Below are 10783 nucleotides of genomic sequence, written 5' to 3' on the forward strand. Positions count from 1 at the left end.
TTTGTCCTTTCTGTTTCTCTGCTTAGAACACTCCTTTTCTGGGTCTTCTGATCATTGAGGGTAAGTTTCACCTCCTTAAGAGAGATCTTCCTGCCTGTCCATCTAAAGCAGACCCCCTCAGGGGAGAGTGGGGGTAAGGGAGAGAGATTAACCAAAAAAGCTATATGCATGCATATAAGCATAACGTAGGGAGTGAGGGTGAGGGCATGATTGGACAGGTGGGGTGCAATGGGGAGATAAGGACACATATGTAATACATTAATCAATAAAGAAAAAAATAAAATAGACCTCCTTGCCCTGTCACTCTCTCATTTTAAATCTTTTTTTATAGTACTTATCACTATCTGAAATTATCTTGATTATGCAATTGTTTACTTGTTATATTTATTATCTGTATCCAGCAATTGAAATGTAAGCTCCTTAGGGCAGAAATATTACCTGTTTTGCTCACTATATTTCCAAGGCTTAAAACAGTGTCTAGCCATGGAAAATACTAATCATTAGTTTAATGAAATTTTGAGAATAAAAAGAAATGACAATTAGTTTTTTTTCCTTTGCTTAATCCCTTCTCCTTTTTCACCCACCCCCCAACCCTCTAACCCTCTGACAGTTGTCAGACTGTTCTCTGCATCTATGGGTCTGCTTCTGTTTTGTTTGTTAGTTTGTTTTGTTTATTAGATACCACATATAAGTGAAATCATACTTGTCTTTCTCTGACTGACTTGTTTCACTTAGCATAATACCCTACAAGTCCATCCATGCTGTCACAAAGGGTAAGAATTCCTTGCTTCTTACAACCAAGTACTATTCTATTGTGTAAATGTACCATGGCTTTTTTTATTCACTCATCTATTGATGGACACTTGGACTATTATAAATAATGCTTCAATGAACATCGGGGTGCGTATATTCTTTTGAATTAGAGTTTCGGGTTTCTTTGGATATATTCCCAGAAGTAGAATTGCTGGGTCATAAGGCAATTCCATTTTTAATATTTTCAGGTAATATCATACTGCTTTCCACAGTGCTGCACCAATCTATATTCCCACTAATAGTGCATGAAGGTCCCCTTTTCTCCACATCCTTGTTGTTTGTTGATTCATTGATTGTAGCCATTCTAACAGGTGTGAGGCGATTCTCATTGTGCTTTTAATTTACATTTCTCTAATCATTAATGAGGTTGAGCATCTTTTCATATATCTACTAGAGGCCTGGTGCGTGAGATTGTGAAGTCCCTCAGCCTGGCCTATGCCCTCTCGCAGTCCGAGAGCCTTCTGGAGACGTCTGACTGATGGCTTAGGGAATGGGCCTAAGCCTCATTGGACATCCTTAGCGCTGCTGCAGAGGTAGGAGAGGCTCCCACCACCATTGCTGTGCTCGCCAGCTATGAGCCCAGCTTCTGGGCTACTAGCTGAGTGGTGCTCCCCCTGTGGGAGCACACTGACCACTAGAGGGCAGCTCCTGCCCCCTGGTGGTCAGTGCACATCATAGTGACCAATCGTTCTGCCATTTGGTCGATTTGCATATTACCCTTTTATTATATAGGATTGACCATCTGTGTGTCCTTTTTAGAGAATTTTCATAGACACAGACAACAGTATGGTGATTACAAGAGTGAAAAGGGACTGGGGGATTAGAGGAGAGTAAAGGGGCGATAAATGCTGATGGCAGGAAACTAGACTTGGTGAGCATACAATACAGTATACAGATGATGTATTATAGAATTTTATACCTGAAGCCTATATAATTTTATTAACCAATGTCACCCAAAAAATTCAATTAAAAAAAAGACAAAGATGAATCTAGATATAGAGATAGTCTGGTTCAAACACACAGGTTTCAGATCTTGTCAAATAGGGTCAGCCTCTTTCCACACACATTCCTTCCTCCCAAAAGGCCTGAGAAGCTTTAAAGGGTTTTCTTTTTTTTTTTTTTTTTAATGTTATTATTGATTTTAGAGAGGAAGGAAGAGGGAGAGAGAGAGAGAGAAGTATTGGTCGGATCGGACCCACAGTCTGGGCATGTATCTTGACTGGGAATTGAATGGATGACCTTTCATGCACAGATGATGCTCAACCACTGAGCCACACCAGCCAGGGCTGGAAGGGTTTTCTACACCTTCTTTGTCATTTAACTAATTCTGAGAGATAGAGTTCATTTTCCTTTCTGCTCACATCCTAGTGAGTTCATTCGTAGCCAAAGACAAGAATTGGTCTTTAACTCACCAAGAATTCTTCAACTTAGAATATCCCTCCTCATCAAATGATTGCCAGGTCTATTTAGATGTGACAGCCACTTAGGCTCCAACCTCCATCCTCTAAGCCCCTCCCACAGATGAAAGGAAACCCTCTTAGGCTATTCTCTCCATTATCAAATCAGTGCGAGAAGTTTGGTGATGTGATTCAGGAGAGAGAGCTGGTTGGAAATTGGGAGGGAGTGATGCTCTTTCGCTAAAGCAAGGCTTGAGTATTAGTGAGAAATTGGGTCAAAATCATGTGGACTAGAGGAATACAAATTCTTTAAAATAGATGAAGGTCTTTAAAATTGAAAGGAGTTTAGAGATAGGAAAGGCAATATCAGCGAGGGGGGGCCCATGAGGGATGAAGACATACATTCACAAAGGATAGAGGAATGTTACAATATAAGGGAAAGAGAGGGGTGGGGGCATGGGTGGGCTTTGAACTTTGAAACGGATATTCTGCGAGAGAGTGACCAATTAGGAGAGGACAGGGGACATAAATTAAGGGAGGGTCCAATTAGAAAGGGTCATGAAGAGGCAAAGAGCAGCCAGCCTTTATAAACCCATAGACAAAGAAACTCAGGAACTGAACTGATTCTTTCCCGTAGAGAGAGAGCAGGTTTTTCCCATTTGCTCCCTCCTCCCCGCTCCCGCCTAAGGGGAGTTTGTATAGGCTTGTAATAAACTTCCACATTTTTATTTAAAATCTTTTAGTCCTCAAATTTTATTCTTCAAACCTTGTAGGACAAGAACCCACAGCAAGGAGAGTCTGCTCGCCCCAAACTCCACGTAGCAAAATGAGAAAAGTCGCAGCTCTGGTGTGGGGGACCCTCTGTGTTCCTCCTCCCTTCAGGCCTTGGGAGAAGAGCCTAACCGCCATGAAAAGTCTGTGGACCCTGAGATCGGCCCTCCTCCTTCCCACGGGCAGGCCTGTGACTGACGTGGTATCTCAAAGGGTAGAGGAACAGCCCTTTGAGATGCCACTGTCAATCATAGTCCTGTAGGCACGTCAGGAGGGTCAGGAGAGGGAAGCCACCATGCAGCCCCACGGGGCAGTCTTTACAAACCTAAACTTGAGGCCTTTCCTCAGGGTGGCCCCCCAGGAGTTTCAGGAAAAAGAAGAAAAGCTGCCCATTACCCTTTATCCGCAATGAACTAGGTGGGGCACTGGGTCTCCCACCCTCCCCCCAGGACCTGTGCTCCTTCCACTCCTACCTGGTACCCCAGCCCCAGCTGCGGTGTGCTCCCCAAGTTTACCAGACATTCTACATTGTCAAGGAAGAAACAAGTGATCTAAAAGTTTTAAGTGAACTTTCCTAATTTTAAAATTAGGACATTTCACTAAATGTGACAGAAAGTCCCAAACAACATCTAGCATACATTTGATGTTTTTCTTTCAAGAGAGGCATTTCAAAACAAATCCTGCAGCTCCACTGTGATAAGCATCCAGGTTCCTTCCAGCTCTCTGTTCTATCATTCCTGCATGTGGCCTTTATCTTCATGACGCAGTAAGGCTGGGAGAGCTCTAACAGCCTGCTCCTGGCAGGACTGGCTGAAAAAAGAACAGGGAAACGTCCACAAAACACACCTGTTTATTTCATACTAGAGGAATGGTGCATGAATTCGTACATGGCTGGGGTCCAGCTGGCCACCATGATGGGAGCCCATTGGGCCAGGAGGGGGAGGGTCCCAGGCAATTATTCAGGGATGGGGCCAGCCATAGGGAGGGACCAACAGTGGTTGGCCAGCCAGCCCCACCCCCAATCTGGGTGATGGGGGCCAATCTGGGCCAGATCAGGCTGATTGGCTGCCATAGTGCCATTGGTTGTTCTGGTTGTTCTGCTGTTCTGGTTGCTGGGCTTTTATATATATATACATTGGCTACAACCTAGCTGCATGGCCACAGCTAAACTGCTGTGACATTTCCCAACTTCCTTTGCAGAATGGATATATATATATATATACATATATATATATATATCCATTCTGCAAATATATATATGTGTGTGTATGCATACATACATATGTGCATATATAGGTGTATATGTGTGTATAAATATATAGAGTTGTTTTAAAGAATTGGCTCAGATGATTGTTAGGGCTGATAAGTCTATTTCAGGGTAGACCAGCAGGCTAGAAACTCAGGCAATATTTTTATATTACAGTCCTGGGGTAGAATTCCTTCTTCCTCAGGAAACCTCAGATTTTGTTCTCAAGGCCTTCCACTTACTGGATGAAGCCCACCAAAATTATTGAGGGTAATCTCCTTTAAAGTAAACTGATCATAGATGTTAATCACATCTATACATCTCTTCACAGCAACATCTAGATTAGTATTTGAACAAATAAGCATCATAGTTTAGCAAAATTGACATATCACATTAACCGTCAGTTACTATTTCAAAATTTTATAAAACTGTGCTGCTAAAACAACATCTACCCGAGTTGGGTCTGGCCTGCTGTCTGCCAGTTTGCTATTCTTTCTCTATGTGCTGGACTAAGGAGCTTGGTCCTTTCCAGGCCTCTGTGTGTGTGTGTGTGTGTGTGTGTGTGTGTGTGTGTGTGTGTGAGAGAGAGACATGCCATTGAATCAGCTCTGATTCCTAGCAACCATGTGACTGGGTGATGTCCACAATGTCCTGTCCTTAACAATCTTACCCAGCTCCTGTAAAATCATGCCTATGGCCTTTTTTTTTTTTTTTTTTTAACATGTTAATACATTTTATTTTTTTTAAAACATATTTTAAAAAATAAAATGTAAGAGGAAGATAGAAACATCAATGATGAGAGGGAATCATTGATCTGCTGCCTCCTGTACGCCTCGTGCTGGGAATGGAGCCTGCAACCTGGGCATGTGCCCTTGACCAGAATCAAACCCTAGACCCTGCAGTCTGTAGGCCGACGCTCTATCCACTGAGCTAAACTGGCTATGGCTTGACTTCATCTTTCTATTTTTTATTTTTATTTTTTTAAAATATATTTTATTGTTTTTGTACAGAGAGGAAGGGAGAGAGATAGAGAGCTAGAAACATCTATGAGAGAGAGTCATCGATCAGCTGCCTCTTGCACACCCCCCACTAGGGATATGCCTGCAACCAAGGTACATGCCCTTGACTAGAATCGAACCCGGGTCCGTTCAGTCCCCAAGCTTGACGCTCTATCCATTGAGCCAAACGGGTTTCGGCTTGACTTCATCTTTCTTACAGTCTGTATATCCATAGAGCTCTTCTCCAACAGACTTTAAATAAACCCATTTTTTTTCCTGTCAGCCTTCTTTGCTGTGCAACTTTCATGTGCATCCATAGTTGTTTACAGATCTGCAATATAAAAATACCCTAACCATACAACTGAAATACCCTCCTTACAACTGAAATCACATCTGCATGGGAACAGAAGGCTTCAGCAAATATGCCACGTCCCACCCTCCCTGGGATACTGCACCTGGATAAATAGCTAGTCTCATTTTTTTATTTTTAAAATTTAACTACTGTGTTGATGAGATACTGATAAACAAGGTATTTTTCTCTTTGACCCAATTCTAACTTGTTAAGTTATTTTCACTTGAGAACCCAAACTTTCGGTGCTAGGTAGTGATACAGAGAGGCACAGGCGGGAGGACTGGGTGGGAAGGGAGGGAGTTGGGGCTAATAAATGCTCATGGCTCTGCCAGCCTATAATCTCGTCATTCCATTCCGTTCACCCAGCACCACCCAGACAGAGCAATGCCTTTCTGCTCTCTCCTCATTCAGTTCCTCTTCACTTGTTTACGGAGACATATTGCCAAAAATGTCACTGATTTGTAAGAGGGCTTTATATATTGTGGATATATATATATATATATATATATTTTCATTCTATTCTTACATATATTGCAGTTGTTTTTCCTAATTTTAAAAACATTGTTTAGGATGTCTTTCACTGTAATTCTGTACATACTTGTAACTTTTATTCTAATAATATTAGTACTAGAAATGTGGCTAAAGTAGGCTAATTAAAAGCACTGACAGCTGAAACCAGTTTGGCTCAGTGGATAGAGTGTCGGTCTGCGGACTGAAAGGTCCCAGGTTCGATTCTGGTCAAGGGCATGTACCTTGGTTGTGGGCACATCCCCAGTAGGGGATGTGCAAGAGGCAGCTGACCGATGATTCTCTCTCATCGATGTTTCTAACTCTTTATCCCTCTCTCTTCCTCTCTGTAAAAAATCAAAAAAATATATTTTTAAAAAATAAAAAAATAAAAAAGCACTGACACAAAATTATATCACTTAGAAATCCATACTTACATTAAGTCAAGAAGATAGAACTAAAATTATTTTTGCATAAATATGCATCTTCTTTAAGTGTCTCAATTCCTGCAATACATTTGTTTTACATAGTAATCATCATACAAAAATAAGAACAATTATAATTAAGTGAATTTCTTTTAGCCTTTTGGGAAGCAAATTGGGTTTAAGTGCTTTCCTTGATGTTTCATTTTCAAACGTTAGTCATCTCTGTTGTGATCTTGCTTCTGCACAAAGTTTCCTGGGAGTTGGCAGTTCTGAAGGAACTAAGAATAGAACAGGGTCCATGTTGTGGTGCTGTTTCTTTGGGAAAATAGCTTTCTCCGTACTTGGAAGTCACAGAATGCTGATAGGAGGACAGTCTGACAGGCTTTCTGTTTATAAAGCACCTGAGTTTGACCCTCCTTTGAATTGCTGTTGATTCCTGTGAAACTCATTCTTTGGATGGCAAAAGCCATGATTTTAATGAGATCCCAGCCCAGTGGAGGCATTGTCCCCAAGTGCTTTTTTTGTAACAGCCGTTTTGGATCACATACAGATTTTTTTTAATGCCAAATTCTGCACTCTAGCCCATATTATTACACTGTTTTCACATAGATTAAATGCCTATTAGTTATACATTTTGTCTGAAACACACCAAGAATATGCATTTTCTTGCTCTTTTTTACGTATTAAAAATATATATTTTTATTGATTCCAGAGACGAAGGGAGAGGGAGAGAGAGAAACATCAATGATGAGAATCATTGACCGGCTGCCTCCTGCACGCCCTCTACTGGGGATCAAGCCCACAGCCCGGGTATGTACTCTTGACCATAATCACAGGATCTTTTAGTCCACAGGTCAGTGCTCTCTATCCATTAGCCAAATCAGGTAGGGCCCTTTTCTACACTCGTTAAGCATCCATAACCATGAACTGTTGTCTTCCATAATACCTTAGGACAGAAATTTGTCAATATTCTTAACCTGTGGGTCAGGCTGGCTACATAATTTGCTGGGTCCAGTACAAAATGAAAATGTCTAACAACTACGAAAGACTGCTGACTAGGAAATCTAATCAGAATATACAGCATGGCCGGGACCGGTTTGGCTCAATGAATAGAGCGTCGGCTTGGGGACTGAAGGGTCCCGGGTTCGATTCCGGTCAAGGGCATGTACCTTGGTTGTGGGCGTATCCCCGGTAGGGGGTGTGCAAGAGGCAGCTGATCGATGATTCTCTCTCATCGATGTTTCTAACTCTCTATCTCTCTCCCTTCCTCTCTGTATAAAATCAATAAAATATATTAAAAAAAAAAAAGAATATACAGTATGAAAGTGGGAGATGATGAGGGAAGGATCAAGGTTGATAACAGTGCCTATAACACTTGCTTAAAAGCTGTCTCCTTTTGTAGGCAGATCAGGGTGCTATGTTGCCATTAAGTACTTTCCTTGGGGGGTCTTTCTTGATTCTTACTATATACATGTTTGAATTTTATGGTAGAGGCCTTGTCAAGTCATGAAAATGAAAGGTAGGCCTGGATATTGCAAGGCAAGTTGCAGTGAGTGCTCAGTCTGAAAACAGCCATGCCCTTTGTGAATTCTACCAGTCAGTTTTAGGGTCTACTCAGATCCAAAATGCCTTTTGATCCTGATGAGAAGTCTAAACCCTATGAATAAGAACAAGTTATTAGTAGGCATGACAAAAAATGGCATACTCACATCTTACTTTTTTATTCCAACATACCCTCATAGTATTGCATTCTTCTGCAACTAAATTGCCACACCCTGATAGACATTCCAGAGACTGCAATCCAGGAAATGCAAATAAAATTCATCTGAGTTAAGAGCCTATGTCCTTCGTACATAAAATAACAACAAGAACAACACAATTTAACAAATTGACAACCTGGGAAGTTGCTCTGAGAAGGGAAAATAGTAAAGCATATAAAATCATCATTATGGATAGGACTTATTCTATACATTTTTGAATTCTGGAATGGAAAAACAAAACCATTGAACAATGAAATAGGGATATTTATAAAAGACAAAAGATAAAAAATGTTTCTTCCATCTCTAAGATTTCATGGAACGCACTCATCTTCTAACAAATTTTACTATCAGAATTGTAGACTTTAGAGTTTGGGAGAGAAAAAAGAGTATCCATTTCTATTTTGTGTCCCACACCAATTGCTGTAATTCTGAATTGCATAAAAACCCTGAACTCTAAAGTTTGTTTTAATGGGTTGAACATACTGACTCCCTTTGTAACAAACAGAATATGGCCAAAGGATGAGATGTCACTTCCAAGATTAGGTTACGGAGAGACTGTGTCATGTGTCTTGCACAGCCTTGCTTGCTTGCTAGGATGGAACTTGAGGACTATGACATGAGCTGTTCCACGCAGAGATCCATTGTGATTCCAGGCACAAATAGTATTGTACAACCAAGAAAACAAACAAACAAACAAAAAAAAACTTGTGCTATAACACCATCTACTGGGAAACAAAAGAAAGTGCCCTACCTATCAACTTGCTGCATTGTTGAGAGCAAAACAGTATCTAAACAAGAAAAAAAAAAAAATCATTAACGCAAATGTGCAGGCATAGAAACAATCCATCAGATACCATGAACAACCAAGGTCATTTGGGAGCACAGGAAGAAAAGGAAAAGTCTCCAGCAACCAAAGTCCTGGAATATTATGATTTAGATGACAGAGAATTCAAAATTGCAATTATGGAGAGGTTCAATGAGATATAAGAGAACTCAGCTGGGCAGCTCAAATAGCTCAGAAATTCAGTTTATGAACAAAAAGATTACTTTTCCAAGAGACTGAACATGTAAAAAATAATTAAATCCTGGAGTTTAAGAACTCATTAAATGAAATGAGAAATGCATTAGAGAGCACTGGAAATAGAGCAGACTAGATGTGAGAAGTAATTAGTGAGCTCTAAGAACAAAACCTGGAGGAAGAAGAGAGTTAAGAAAAATAAAAGAAAGACTTCTTCTGAGAGCTCTCTGACTCTATTAAAATCAGCAACACAAGGATAAGGATCTATCAGAAGAAGAGAGGAAGGGAACAGAGAACCTATGAGAACTTCCCACTTGCATGGAAAGACTGGGCTTTAGAGGAAGCTAACTGGACATCTAAATGCAACCCAAAAAAACTTTCCGCAAGACACATTTTATTCAAACTGTCAAAAATTAAGGTAAAAAAATTCTCAAGGTGGCTTCGGGGTGGGGGTGGGAGGATTGTAACCTACAGAGGAAGCCCTGTTAGATTCTCATCAGATTTTTCAATATAAACATCACAAGCCAAGAGAGAGTGGAAGAAAATATTCAAACTCTTAAAGGAGAGGAGCCATCAGCCACGGGTAATATATTCAGCAAATTTACCCTTTATATATGGAGAAATATTTTTTCTTCCCAGACAGACAAAAACTGAGAAAACTTACCACCATAAGACCTGCACTATGAGAAATATTGGAAGGAGCTGATATACCAGAAACAAAAAGTATATAATACTTTGAATACCATGACTGACAGAAGCAGGAAATTGCAACTCTACTTAAGGTTTTAAACAATGTAAAGGTTAAAGGCGGGGAAATGTATTAAAAATAACTAAAATTAGAGTCCTGGCCAGTGCTGTTCAGTTGGTTGGGTGTCGTCTGTTCAGTTCTTTTATCAGAGCACATGACGCAGTTGCGGGCTGGATCCCTGGTAGGAGGTATGCAGGTAGGAGGTATGCAGGTAGGAGGTATGCAGGTAGGAGGTATGTAGGAGGCAGCCAGTGGATGTTTTACTCTCCTATAAATGTTTCTCTCTCTCACTCTCCCTTCCTCTCTCTCTAAAGCAGAATAGAAATATTAAAAAAAAAAAAAAAACCAAACCCCCCCCCCAAAAAAAAAACCTATTGCCATTTGGTGGTGAATGTACAATATAAAAAAGAGAATTTATGTTAACAAAATTATAATATAAAAGAGGAGGCAGTAAAAGACTGGTCAGGTACAGTTGAATGAAGATAAAAGACAATCAGAAGAGAAAGGACTATTTGTGTGTCTGAGACATTTACACATATGCAGTGGCAATCACAAAACAAAATCCAGAACCGAGACATGAGATGTACAAAAAGTAACATGAAAGACTGGGCAGAAATTGTTTACAGAGGTATAGAAAAATGTCTGCTAGCTCCTTTACTATTTGAAGGTATTCTTTAATATATTAGTTCATTTAGAGCTATATTACTCATCAATGGTTCTTGAGTTTTCAGATACTTAAATTATGCAA

Source organism: Pipistrellus kuhlii, unplaced genomic scaffold, assembly GCF_014108245.1.
Source record: "Pipistrellus kuhlii isolate mPipKuh1 unplaced genomic scaffold, mPipKuh1.p scaffold_m20_p_1, whole genome shotgun sequence".
Lineage (NCBI taxonomy): Eukaryota > Metazoa > Chordata > Mammalia > Chiroptera > Vespertilionidae > Pipistrellus > Pipistrellus kuhlii.